This window comes from Musca autumnalis, unplaced genomic scaffold (genome assembly GCF_047663935.1).
Source record: "Musca autumnalis isolate F117 unplaced genomic scaffold, ASM4766393v1 scaffold_5, whole genome shotgun sequence".
Lineage (NCBI taxonomy): Eukaryota > Metazoa > Arthropoda > Insecta > Diptera > Muscidae > Musca > Musca autumnalis.
Window position 1 is genome coordinate 170,789,391 of NW_027412088.1, and position 14,923 is coordinate 170,804,313.

The following is a 14,923-nucleotide window of genomic DNA, read 5'->3' on the forward strand; positions in this document are numbered from 1 at the left end:
TATCCTGGGAAATGACGCTAAAATTTTCCCCTACTTTCCAATAATTTTCTTTTATTTTCCTTCAGTTTATTTATTTTCTTTTACACCCAGGTACTACTAAACCTGTCATAACTTCAGGGTTGTATCTCGTCATCTGTTATCATTCTCCATTACCCTACTCAAACACAGCCCTGTAATTGGCACCACTTTTTATTCACCAGCATCTACTTGCCGTTTCCGCGCCTCATTTTTAAAACGGTGTCTTGTTCGGTCGGTTGTGCGAAGAAATGTTGTCGGGTTTTTCGATTCTTTTTTTATTAAAATAAAAAACTGCAAAGACCACGCAACAAAACTTCACCATTCTAGTGCCTTGCAATAAGAATGGGGATGTGCGTGTAGTCTTTGATTCGCATAATTGGATAAGTATGGAAAAAAGTAAAACGCAAGCAAAAACTATGGAAATTTTTCATGACCACGAGGTTATGGGTACTCAGCGTGCATTTTTTTCTCATGTGTGAATTTTCCTACACAGAACTCCCAGGTAAGATCAGAATAATTCATCATTCATTTCAACTAGAAATAATATATTTTCTTTTCCTTATCTTTCTAGAAAAATGTGTTTTCATTGAAATAATTGTCTTTACGTGTATTAACATACGCTTGCTCTACACACAATTATTCCTATCCATCATTGACAATATGCTTATGTGTATGTGCATGGAGGGTGCCGCTATGCGAAAAAACTTGCATTTCGCGGGCAATTTACTCGTACATGTCACGTACACAAGTCACACATATGTATGGACTTTTTAATGGAACCAACACAGTCACAATTGTTCGACCCACGCCAGTCACACACATGTTTGTATGTACATGCTATCAAGTCTCCACCATCATGACTGTACGACGCAACAGCAGCCCTTTACTATTACGCTGGCGTCGCTGCCTTTTGTAACTGCGTCATGACGATTTCAATGGAGCTCAGCCAACGCTGTGCTGACCGCACATGTCCGCAGGTAATGTATTTCTTTGTTGCAAATGTTCATTTTTATTTTATAGTAATTATGACTTTATTTCCTTTCCTTACAGATAAACCTTAGTGGATTTTAATACTTTGGGTGTACCAGATTTACCTAGCAACATCAACAATTTCCTTTACCTATGTCTCTTGTCACGTTTTGTGAATTGCAGTTTGTGTCGTTTCATGACAACAACTCATGGAAAAGTTTACTGCATGGAAAATTCAACATTGCCTGAGCCACATTTGCTGTTGCCTGCCGGTCATCGTTAGGTGAGTTCCATCTCAAAGCATGGTGTATGGACAATAGTGTTAAAGTGCTCATAAAGAATTTGGTTTCATTAAGAATCACACAAAAAAAAAATCACGTGTAAAAACTACCTCAACAGCTAAATTGTTTTGCTCCAGATTCCTGTTAATTGCTACCTGACCTACAGTGCATACTCATCCCAAAGGTGTTCATCGCGTAATGACAAAAACATGTACGAATGTGAATATGATCATCAACCAGCAATGTTCGCCAGAAAAGGTGTATTTTATAATCGTAAAAACAGTGTGTTAAATATGTGAGAAAAAATGAAATAGGTGGATATAATGAAAATGCTGCTGGATTGATGTGAATGTGTTTTTAATATATTTAGTGAATTCATGGTTAAAATTAGTGATCCCATACAAGACCACAAGTGAATTTGAAGAAATAAAATTATTTGTTATGAAAAGTGATAGTCTTTGAATGACATTCCAAGAGCGATTTAGTTCCTAATAAGAATGTGATTTACTCAATAAAAGGCAAGGCCAAAAGTGTTCTCATACGTTCCCGAATTCCTAAGAAAAATTATTGTTGTGTTATGTTGATATAAGAACAATGGTGGTGGATGATGGTGATGATGTGGTCTTCACAATAAAGTGTTTTCTTTTTTTGTTATGCAGTAGAGAAACAATAAACAGGCTGATTGCCCTCATGACATATGTTTATGTGCGTGTGTGTGTTTTTGTGGCTACAAGTAAATGATTAAACAAATGAAAAACGAAATGTGTGTAAACAAAAAAAAAACAAATAATGTGAAGAAATAAGAAGACAAATTTTAAGAAAGAACAAATAATTTTAATACTTTCAACTCATAGTCATTTGTTCAGTTGAATCACTATAAACAGAGAAATGTTACTTTCGTTGATTAATTCTGGTTTTTTTGTTGTTGTTGTTGTGTATTTTCAGTTCTTGTTCGCGTAAGGAATGTTACCAGAAATTGTGTACCTTTCAACCACCAGTGTGTGTTTTACCCAACATCAATTTTGTTTTGCATCAATGGACAAGTTGGCTCATTTAATCATTATGAATGGCGAGAACTCCCGTGTTTACACAAACGCTAAATGGTTGCTGCTGATTGTTTTTAGGTGAGTTTGGCATTTCTATTTATATTATACTGGGACAGCTGACTGACAGTGAGACAGGGCCTTGGTGGCATTAATATTAGCCAAAGGTGATGAATGTGATTATTAACATGAAAGGTTAATGGTGCAAAATATCTATCGTCTTCGGAATATTTTAATTTATTAAAATTGAATTTGTGATATCAATGTATGCTTTGAATGGCGTTTGCAATTATTTGATAATTGGTTTCTACCTGTGGAAGGAGTGGCTATGATCTCCTCCCTTGAATATGTTTTATTATTGTTGACTACGTGGAACAAAAAAAAAATAAATAAAGAAATGACACATTTTCTGCCGCCATTGAATTGGACTTGACATATTTGTATAATATTTTTATTTTAGTATACCTTCCTTATTATTATTATTTATTGTGATGTATAAACATTTTATGATATATTAGATCGTTTGTTTTCCTATATTTAAAATTCCTTTTCATAGGAAACCCAGAGTACTAAACATTATTAATAAAATTATCATATTTGGTTGTGATTTTCACTTTGAAAAGAAAATATGTCCTATTATTTCAATGGGGTTTGGGGTTAATCAATATGTCTTTGATAACAAATAGCCTTTCCAGGTAGATTTCTTTCCTGTGGGTGTAAAAATTATAGCTTCTTAATTTGAATTAAGGGGTTTGGGTTTGATTTGTGATTTTTAAAGATTTATCAGGCATGCACTAGTTCCTTGATTTGTTTATGGTTTACTCGTTTATAGTTGACATGCTATATTAAGGTGGTTAGACTTTTTGTACTAGTTTATTTGGTTTATTTATTTATCTCCAGACCCAACGTGGGGAACTCCCACACCCTGAGATCTATTGGCCGGGCAATTTATGTTATGTACTATCATGCTAATGACTACTATAGAAAAAGAGGCAAGAATATTATGGTATAATTTAAAAAAAACCAAAATAGGTAGATAAAATTGGACGTTCACGACACAAATTTATAACCTATATTGCACTATTATTATCATATCACAATAATCTATTGATATAGTTAAATAAAAGTCAAATAGATTGATAAAAGTGGACACACACGACACACATTTATTAACCTATATTGCACTATTATTACTATATCACAGCTTTATTGCACTTTTTCTATATTCTAATGTCTTTGGCATGATAATTCCCGAGGGGTTTTCCCTGGAGTGTCTCCAATTCGTACATGTTATTTCCAATTGGTCTTACTACTCTACACTTAAGGAATTTCTTACAGAATTTGGAATTTATATTGTTCTTAAAATCAGACAACACATGATTCCTTCTATACACTTCTTGCCCGGGCAAGAATTTGACAATTCTTGCTCGTTGATTGTAACGCTTTGAGCTGCTTTCGTATGCCTGATGCATGCTATCCCTCATCTTCTCTCTCATCAATTCTAATTTCTCATTTCTGTTAAAATGAACGATTTGGTGATCTGTTAATGATCTGAGGCGCTTAGCTAATTTATAATCTGCTCCGCTTGAAAACCGATTGTACCCGCATAAGGAAAAAAATGGATTGACGCCGGTTGCTGAGTGCACGGAAGTCCTCAGAGCCTGTTCAATTTCGGATAGGTATAGATCCCAGTCACGGTGATCTTTCTCAACATATGACCTTATCGCCGCTAGTACCGACTGATTTACTCGCTCTGATGCATTCGATTGAGGAGAGTAATAGGCCGTTGTTATGTGGTTGATTTTATAGTTGTTTATCATTTCCTCGAAGGATTTCGACACAAACTGCTTCCCGTTGTCGCTGTGTATTGTTTCTGGCACACCGAATACGTGAAATACATGGTGTTCCAAGAACCGTATGACATTTTGGGCAGTAGCCTCTTTCATGGCATGTAGAAAAGTAAATTTCGTGAAATGATCCACTACAATAAAGATGTAAGCATTTCCTTTTTTGGAACGAGGATATTTTCCCAAGAAGTCAATATACAACTTCTGGAATGGCCTTTCGGTTACAACTTCTTCTCCCATAGGCGGTCTCATGTTCTGATTGGAAGGCTTCGTTTCTTTACAGATTTGACAGGCTTTTATGTATTGCCTGACCTGAGATACCATCTTCGGCCAATAATAAAATGTTTTTAGTCTGTTTAATGTTTTGGTTATGCCTTCATGCACTACTTCGGTATATGTATGGGCTTTTTCAATCAATGCGTAGGTGATGTCCTGGGGTATCCACAGTTTCCATTCGAATTCATTAGTGTCTGCATCAAGATGTTTGGCCCTTAGGTACACTTTGCCGTCTTCTACCTTAAGGTCGGGTAGATTTTCTTGATTCGAAATTATTGTGTCTTTGAGTTCACAATACTCTTCACTCTCAAACGCCGTCGTCTCAAATCCCAACATATCCTCATTCTGGATTTCTTCGATTATAACCTCAGAGTCGGTGGGCATCCTAGATAAGGTATCCGCTACTACGTTTTCGGAGCCTTTCCGGTGTTCTATAGAGAAGTCATATGCTTGGAGCTGCAAAGACCAGCGCGCAAGTCTGCCGCTTAAGTCCTTTAAGGACATCAGCCATTTAAGGCTAGCATGGTCTGTAATTATGGTGAATTTCATTAATTCGACATAAGGCCGAAATCTTTTTACCGCTAGTACCGCTGCCAAACATTCCTTTTCAGTTACTGAATAATTCCGTTGGCAAGCATTTAATTTTTGGGAATAGAAGGCGATTGGATTTTCTCCTCCGTTATCGTCCTTCTGAAACAACACAGCCCCAATTCCATAGTCTGATGCGTCACATTGAATGAAGAATTCGCGTGAGAAATCTGGGTGACGAAGGACTGGGGCTGAGGTCAGGGCCTTTTTCAGCGTATTGAATGATTCCATTGCCTTTGGACTAATAGAGAATTTTTGGCCCTTTTTGAGGGTATCGGTAAGGGCAGCAGATATGGAGGCGAAGTTTTTGATGAACCGCCGGTACCAACCTGCGGTTCCCAAAAAACTTCTAACCTCTCTCGGATTTTTCGGTACTGGTATTTCTTTAATAGCGTGTATCTTCTCTGGGTCGGTTTTAAGGCATCCGTTCCCGATTATAAAACCGAGGTATTTCAATTCGGTAAAACAAAATAACGATTTTTTTAGACCAATTGTGAGGTTTGCTTTTAGTAAGCATTCAGCCACTTCGTTAAGCAATTTTATATGGCTATCGAAATCCTCTGAGATAATAAGAAGGTCGTCTAGGTAGATGAAGACGTTGGACTTGAGACGGCCAGGGATAACTTTATCCATTAAGCGACAGAGTCGCTGCGCCGCATTACAAAGTCCAAACGGCATTACGCGGAACTGATAAAGCGGTCGACCTGGTACCGTAAAGGCAGTATATGGCTTGGCTTCTTCTTCCAGCTCAATTTGCCAAAACGCATACTTCAGGTCGACGCTGCTTATAAAATGCGTTTGATCAATTCTGCTAAGTATCCCATCTATGTTTTGTAGAGGGTATGCGTCTTTTACGGTAAGCGCATTTAGTTTCCGGGCATCCAGACAAAATCTATTCTTCCCGGGTTTTCTTACAACAGTCGTCCTATTACTCCAAGGAGAATCACTCTCCTCAATTACATTCAGAGCGAGCATGTTGTCTATCTCCTTGTAAACAATGTCTTGAACAGCTGGGGATAAGGGATAGTGTTTATCCTTGACAGGCTGTGCTCCTTCCACTAACTTGATAGCGTGTTTTTCTATCCTTGTACATCCTAAACCCTTCTCCTCAAATGTTGGAAACTTCTTAATGACTTCGTCTAACCTTTTCTTTTGATCTTCAGTTAAAGTATGCATTTTTGTATTTTCGTTTTTTGAATCGCCATGTATTTTTATTTGGAGGTCTAAATTAACTTCATTTAAAGGAAATATTTCTGGTGCTATTTCGAATAAACGCCAGAAATCGGCTCCTAGGTACAAATCCTGCTGTAGATCGGGACACAAATATAAATTCATTTTTCTAGTTTTTCCTTCATACTCAACATTAACTTGAATTCTGCCTAAAATCCTGTGTCTTTTCCCAGAGGCAGTACTTATATCGGAAGTGTAAGGTTGAATTTCCAAATCCAATTCCTCTACGATTTCTCGACACGGTTTACCTAAAAGGCTTACAGTTGCCCCTGAATCTAATAGGCCTTGTATCTCTTTCTCCCTGATTTTAATGAACACATATGGTCTTGGATCACTTATGTCTTGGCATCGTACTATGGTCTCACATAAAGATTTTCTACGCTTTCTATTCTCCTTTTGGTATTGTCTTAGCTTAAGGATCCTTTGTTTATTCTTTTCCTGTTTCTTAAATGTTTTTTTCTCTGGATTTTCCATCGGTTTATTTTCATCAATGTTGCCAAAAATTTTTGTTTTTACACGGTCATAGTATTGTTGCCTTGCTTCTAGTGGTAGGTAATGGCGTATTGATGGATAATTATTACACTGGTTCTCATTCACTTGTTTGTCAGCGGGTTTGCTCCCTTGTGCGGTTCCGTTGAACGATGGTTTCCCGCTGCAACCATGTTCTTTCGGGAGTTTCCCGACGCACAATTCGCACATTTTGGTGTTATAGTGTTGGGTTTACCACACTTAAAACAAAAGTAATTTCTTTGAGTGGAAGTGCATTCACGGAAGACATGCCCCGGGTTTTGGCAATTCCAGCAGACAGTCTGGATATTTATAGCCGCTATTTCCTGGACTTCATCTGTTTCCTCAAACCTACGGAAATTATCGACTTCTTCTTCTTGTAAAGCATTAACCCGAATCGGTCTATTTATGGGTGTGGGTGGTGGCGGTGCCACATTTTCACGCCTAAAAAACGTCCTCTCAATCTCTAAACACTCGACTCTCAGTTGTTCGACGGAACTCACAGGCATTGCATAGACAATGCTAGATAGATTCTTTCGAAGATTTTTCTTTATTAATGTAATCATCTCATAATCAGAGACGGGTTTTTCCAACTTAGAACGCATGAGATTCATATCGTGAAAAAATGTGTCTATGGTTTCCCCAGGTTGCTGTTTTCGTTCCATGAGATCTCTCATGGCCTCGAAACATGTCCTTCTAGTTTTAAACCTTTCGGTTAATCCATACTTAAGGGACATCCAATCAGTTATGGCTTCGTTCCTTTGCTGAAGCCAGTACCAATCATAGGCGGGTCCTGACACTAGGACGTGGAACTCATTTAGAATTTCCTCCCAGGACAATCTATAATGTTTTTGAAAATATTCGATTCTGTAAATAAAGTCTTCGACAGATAATGTGTTCGGTCTTCCTGAAAAATTTAAGTGAAACCGTTCCACTTTGAAGGGTTGAACGTAATTGGAATTAAATATGGGCGGCACATCCGAGCTTTGGCGGCTCGCGTTTGTATAACTATTGTGCGGTCCAGGCGGAGCCTGAGGCCTAGGGGGTAACGGTGGTTGTGGGTTAGGGTTTGGATCATGGTTACGACCTACCGATAATCTGGCGATAGATTCATTCAATTTTTGAATTGCAGATTGAAACTTTTCCATTTCCTGGCTGACACTTTCTTGTACTAAATTTCTAATGCTAGCTCTAGCGTCGTTTACGCTTTCTTGTACCATATCTCTAATCATATGATCCATTTCGTTCTCTGGTACTCGAGCGCCAGCACTCGTACTAGCATTGGGATTGTTAATTGTACCTGATAAATCTTGTATTGAGCCTTCTCTGTTGGCCATGATTACTTCTGTTCTTTTCTTCTTCGTTTTGGGTCTAGGAGTTTGAGGTGAAAAAACACTAACATCAAAAGCTGACAAACGATTCCTTTTGCTACGTCTTTTCCCACCTATCTGTTCACTCATTAGATTTTATAATGATAATTGACAGTTGAACTCGGATGTTAACAGTGATTTTAATTTACGTTTTGGCAATGATATAAACAAAAATGTTGTGGAAAGAAATAATGTATGAAAAAATGAAAGCAGATTTACCTAAATAAAAACAATTACTGGATAAACTAGTTATTAATACGTTAATGAACTAAACAAACAATACAAAAAATCAAATAACATAAAATATTAAAGGTTAGTTTTAGTTTTTTTTTTTTTTTTTACTTTTAATTTTCAACATACATATAAGAGGGCATAAGATGTATTTTCAATTGCTTGGTTATGAAAGTGTGTGGATTTTTTATGAACATTTGTTTCTTTTTTTTTTTTTTTTTTTTTTAATCATGTTAAATCAATGTGTCCTATTGGTTGTCACGGTATATTGCTAATTAGGAATTAACATTACTGAACAAACACATAATTAGATCAAACACTACGGCAGTTTTCCTATATTAGTAAGAAAAGAGATCACGTACACGAGTACTTTGCGCAATGCACTCTGTGATACCTTCGTCACTGAAGCAATTGCAAATTTCCCCTTATGTTTTCTCTAACGACTATTGAAACTACTTATCACAAAACATATACACATAAACAGAACAGGTCATAAACAATACATCATTTGTTACATTAGACGAACAAGAGCTATTGCACTTGACCATTTTGGAATTTTTAAAATAAATATCCTAATTTTCTCATACTTATAGCTAATTATTGCACATTTAACACAATTTCAAAAGGGAAATTGTGGTTGCAAAATTTGCATTATAAGAAAATGCGATATTTGTCTTTTTGGTTTATTGCATCATAGGTCTATTTTACAGCGCACTGGTGGTATTGCACTGTGTATTGAGATTAAATCATTTTATGATTTGTTTTTTTTAAATTGGGCGCCATATTGTTATAATCCGTCTTATGCGGCACTGTGGTGGGGTATCCAGCTAGTTCAGGGGAGCTGTACTCAAGGCGGTCCCAACCCTGGCACCATCAGCCCAAGGGGATAAACAATAAATGAATTTGAACATACAAAGACAAGAACACAAACAACAAATACAACCCTACATATACCAGTGACAAAGGTGCTTGATGGAAAATTACACCCACACATAGCCCGCCCAACCTTGACCCTTTAGTCCACTTCATCAATCATTATTAAAAGGGCCCCGTACTCCACACACACTTACCTAGCAATTTACATCGTATTACCCCATTTAGAACACAAAACTAGCACATAATTTTTCTTGACAATCAAGCATAAAAATATATTGATGGCTTAGTCATTTTTTTTTCTTAACCTACTAACAAAAATTCATAATCACAAAAAAATGAATTATTAATACCGAAATTAGGGACAAAATGGCGAGTCACTGACTCAGATTACCTCTCTTTTCCAATTACAATGCCAATTCGGCCACACACAATAAAATTCTATCAAATTCCCTACCTAAAAGAGCTCTCTTAAGCGGTGAGTAGACTGTTCATTGGTAGTCTTATTAATGCTTTTATGATAATTTTGCTGAGAAGTAATCCTACACTCGATTAATATTAAATGGCGGCATTAATAACCCTCACATAAAAAAAAATTAACATTAAAATATTGAGTATGGACAACACAACTTATTTTAAAACATATCTAGTTTACGATAAAAATCAAATTAATTAGAATCAAGATATTTTTTTATATTAAGAATTAATTCAAAGTTTTCTCATTACTTTCATTTCAGGTATTTTTTTTTTTTCCTTTTGATAATTGGCGCTCATGCGCGAAATGGCCGTCAATTAAATAAATTCGTTCTTCGTAAGCAGTGTAAACGGGGGATTTCACTATTTAATTTACCTGGCATCAAAGGCTTACATCAATCTTTCACTCAATTCAGCAAAGGAAGGGTTTTCTTGGCAAGCACCAGAAACGCACGGTTTACATAAATTCTCCAATGATCCAGGCAATCATATGTGTGGTTCACAGCAAAAACCAAAAAATCATAATAAGGTTATTTCTGCTTCCCCGATGTATTTTTATGGATAATTTCCAAATGGATGAATAAAATGTTGCTGCCCTCCTCCCTTTTGGATCGTCGAGGAGGACAGTTGATGTCTTCTTTTAAATTGTTGGTGCAATCTTAAATAAAGAATAAAATAAACACAACACCAAACAATCACTACTTGTTACTAAATACAAGCACCAAAATTAAAACTTACGTAGTTGGTAATCTGCCCACAACATTTAAAAAAAAACACAATTTTAAATAAAATATTTGAATTGTTTTTTTGAAAAATAATTTATAATTATTTGTTTTATTTTTTTGTTTTCTGGGTGAACGTTGAGGTTTAATATCCCAACTTAGGGGTTAGACACGGCACTTGATTCTGACGTGCTTTTTAGGTTCTAGGCCCTTTTATATCCTGGGAAATGACGCTAAAATTTTCCCCTACTTTCCAATAATTTTCTTTTATTTTCCTTCAGTTTATTTATTTTCTTTTACACCCAGGTACTACTAAACCTGTCATAACTTCAGGGTTGTATCTCGTCATCTGTTATCATTCTCCATTACCCTACTCAAACACAGCCCTGTAATTGGCACCACTTTTTATTCACCAGCATCTACTTGCCGTTTCCGCGCCTCATTTTTAAAACGGTGTCTTGTTCGGTCGGTTGTGCGAAGAAATGTTGTCGGGTTTTTCGATTCTTTTTTTATTAAAATAAAAAACTGCAAAGACCACGCAACAAAGTTCAGGAAGCTTCCGTAATTATGTACCCAATGGATGCTCTTTGAAAAATCTGGTGCATTCTAATGATGATCGAATAAGGCCCACATTGGTCCTTTTCCTTTTTTTACTGGTATCTTCATCATCTGAACTATTTACTTCCTCTTTGAGGGCGGCAATGGCAGCACTCATCAATGATTTGTCCTTTTTATGAGTTTCACTTTAACCGTTTCCAATTCTAACCTTGGGTAAATATTTTCTTCAATGTTTTAGCATATTTGTAAATTTGTGAACCCGGTTCATTGAATTGACAGGCATTCCTGTGGCAAATAATCGCAAATCAATGGGATGTTTAATAACATTATAGTAATCAGGATACATTTTCTTCGGGGGCAGTAGCAAAAACATTCTATGCAATGGCCGGTCATTCATTGTGCTATCCACCGATATCATTACAGATGCAATAGTTCTTCATATAAATTCAAGTCATCTTCCTTATTACCGGTACCAACTTCATCGGCTGTACAAGTCAAACTTCTTTTCATCGGCAATGCCACAGCATCTTGATGATCTGTTGTGTCGAGTTTATAGACTCAAAGTCTTGCACCAGCTCATCCAAATTTTCAACAAATCAATTGGATTGTTGACCACATCACAGTATGATGGCTCTTGGCGTCACTATGAATGTGTTACACAACATGGAACCATCTTTTTTCAAGCAAGGTGCAGAAAAGACTGTCGACATCCTCCAATGCAATAGGTTTTGTCATCTCGTCTTCTTCATAATTATTGAGATCATCTGAAAAAATAATCAATTATTGATTGTAAATATTTTATTTAGAGATATACAGTGACACAGAAAAGTATACATACACCCTACAAAAATGCAGTTTTGGCTAAATCGTTGGGTTTTTTACAGCAACAACTGCATTGTGTGGCTCCTTGGTGACAAAATAACCATAATTACACAAATGTATTTTAATCTAATACGTATATTTAATACAATTAAAGAAATTCAATTTTCACAACACAGAAAAGTATACATACACCCCAAGGAAATACGAGTATTATCATACAATTTATGGAATTAGTAGAAAAATGTATACATTTTTTAGTTGCTTTTGTGCATAATATACCTTCCTGAACGTCGATAAATGCACGTTTTCCCTCAGGTTTTTCAGGAAGTAAATAGATTGCGCCTTGCCTTGTAATATGGTCTGGATACAATCCTTGGGCATTAATTGAATCAGAAATGTGACATATTTTGTTACAAACCTGTTCCCAAAACTTCTAAAGCAACAAAATATAAGCACTACCAAAAAAGCATGAAATTTGTACTGTGAACAACGTCGTTTTCGTATTATGATCATTACCATTACTATAGGCGCGAAACGTTTCGTACAATTGTACATTTCTCAGTCAATTGATGCCCGATGATTGTATCCGACAATATTACAAGGCAATTCAAGGCCATCTATATGTAATTTGCACCAAGAATTCCGCGCAATCTATTTACTTCCTGAAAAACCTGAGGGAAAACGTGCATTTATCGACGTTCAGGAAGGTATATTATGCACAAAAGCAACTTCAAAGCTTTCTAGGGTCTCAAGTTTTGCCATCTGATACGAATTTTGTGCTTTTTATAAAGTACAATACTTAAAAACGCAAAAAAAAATAATCAAGGGTCTGCTTTAACGAGGTATATAAGAAATTGAACCCTAAATAACAGCATTTGACCCCCAAAAATTATTTTCTTTTCTCTAAAATATATCTCAGAAACCCAGATACATTCGCCAAAACTAAAAAATGTATACATTTTTCTACTAATTCCATAAATTGTATGATAATACTCGTATTTCCTTGGGGTGTATGTATACTTTTCTGTGTTGTGAAAATTGAATTTCGTTAATTGTATTAAATATACGTATTAGATTAAAATACATTTGTGTAATTATGGTTATTTCGTCACCAAGGAGCCACACAATGCAGTTGTTGCTGTAAAAAACCCAACGATTTAGCCAAAACTGCATTTTTGTAGGGTGTATGTATACTTTTCTGTGTCACTGTATATCTCTAAATAAAATATTTACAATCAATAATTGATTATTTTTTCAGATGATCTCAATAATTATGAAGAAGACGAGATGACAAAACCTATTGCATTGGAGGATGTCGACAGTCTTTTCTGCACCTTGCTTGAAAAAAGATGGTTCCATGTTGTGTAACACATTCATAGTGACGCCAAGAGCCATCATACTGTGATGTGGTCAACAATCCAATTGATTTGTTGAAAATTTGGATGAGCTGGTGCAAGACTTTGAGTCTATAAACTCGACACAACAGATCATCAAGATGCTGTGGCATTGCCGATGAAAAGAAGTTTGACTTGTACAGCCGATGAAGTTGGTACCGGTAATAAGGAAGATGACTTGAATTTATATGAAGAACTATTGCATCTGTAATGATATCGGTGGATAGCACAATGAATGACCGGCCATTGCATAGAATGTTTTTGCTACTGCCCCCGAAGAAAATGTATCCTGATTACTATAATGTTATTAAACATCCCATTGATTTGCGATTATTTGCCACAGGAATGCCTGTCAATTCAATGAACCGGGTTCACAAATTTACAAATATGCTAAAACATTGAAGAAAATATTTACCCAAGGTTAGAATTGGAAACGGTTAAAGTGAAACTCATAAAAAGGACAAATCATTGATGAGTGCTGCCATTGCCGCCCTCAAAGAGGAAGTAAATAGTTCAGATGATGAAGATACCAGTAAAAAAAGGAAAAGGACCAATGTGGGCCTTATTCGATCATCATTAGAATGCACCAGATTTTTCAAAGAGCATCCATTGGGTACATAATTACGGAAGCTTCCTGAACTTCTAAAATGTGCCACTAACTAACAAAATAATAACTAACAAATAATAATTTCACAAGAGAATCAAAAAACGTTTTAAAATTAAAAGCTGTTTTATAGAATATCCATCTTATGAAGGCGAGTAAATGGGATATCAATCAGATACGAATGGGAGTAAGTAATGAAAACAAAACCGCAGAAGCACTTGGTTTTGGGATGCGCCATTACAAAAAATCTGCAATGTTATCCCATTTTTCAAAATGCATTTTCATGAACAGGATTGTTTTTTAAAGTAGACGCTTGAAATTTTGCCAGATTATGTGCTTTAGTCTTATGCATTAGATTCAATCAAAAAGCGAATTTAGATTTTTTGTATTGGTAACAAATAAAAACGTAGAAAAATCTTACCCAGTCTGTGTACCACATTCAGCAAACTTTTTTCATTCCATAGCTTTATTTCCGTTTACATTTGCTGGTCTGTATCTGTTTCCTTTTCCTCACAATATTCTCCAACGGATATGGAATGGAATGTAATATTTACATCTGTGGAACTGAATAAAATACATTTTACATACATTTTCAATTCTAAATTACATACAGTTACTTACCATTCCATAGTCGCAACGTTCGGCGAATGCACGTGGCATGAGCTTCCATTTTTTACCTACTCTTCTGGTATCCTCCGGTAAAAATTGATCCCGCATATACAGTCATTCTTCTTGAAATCCTTTCCACAAATTTTAGCCCAGTCACGCCTTCTATATGGATCTAACGGAATTTTGAAATAAGGGCCTTTGTCCTTCGTTTCTATTTTATCGCACAATACGCACTTTCTCATTTCAATTTCTCTTCTCACTATGAGATATTACGCATTATTAATGAAAATATATGTATTTCTTTGTACTTACCGATGTATATGCGAATATCAAATTAAATTTTTTATATTTTTAGTTTCCAATGTGTTTGTTTGTGGATGATTTATTTTTGAGTTTTCAATACAACGGTTGTCAAAAAAATATGCACAATGAAAAACGTCATATAAGCTGTGTTCCTTTACTTACCTGAGGTTACCATTTGTTACCATTTTTAACCTGCAAAGCGTT

The 14,923-nt window shown here is 35.8% G+C and overlaps 2 long non-coding RNA genes across 2 annotated transcripts; one reads left to right on the top strand and one right to left on the bottom strand.

Annotated features, from left to right (window-relative positions):
• The first annotated feature begins 135 nt into the window (after positions 1–135).
• On the top strand, positions 136–10,525 carry LOC141387674 (uncharacterized). The gene is made up of 5 exons (XR_012408595.1): positions 136–520; positions 590–995; positions 1,069–1,270; positions 2,214–2,392; positions 9,971–10,525. It is a non-coding gene; the product is annotated as an uncharacterized lncRNA (long non-coding RNA).
• LOC141387675 (uncharacterized) lies at positions 9,482–10,743 on the bottom strand. The gene is made up of 2 exons (XR_012408596.1): positions 10,446–10,743; positions 9,482–10,365 (listed from the first exon to the last, which is right to left on the bottom strand). It is a non-coding gene; the product is annotated as an uncharacterized lncRNA (long non-coding RNA).
• Positions 10,744–14,923: the final 4,180 nt, after the last annotated feature.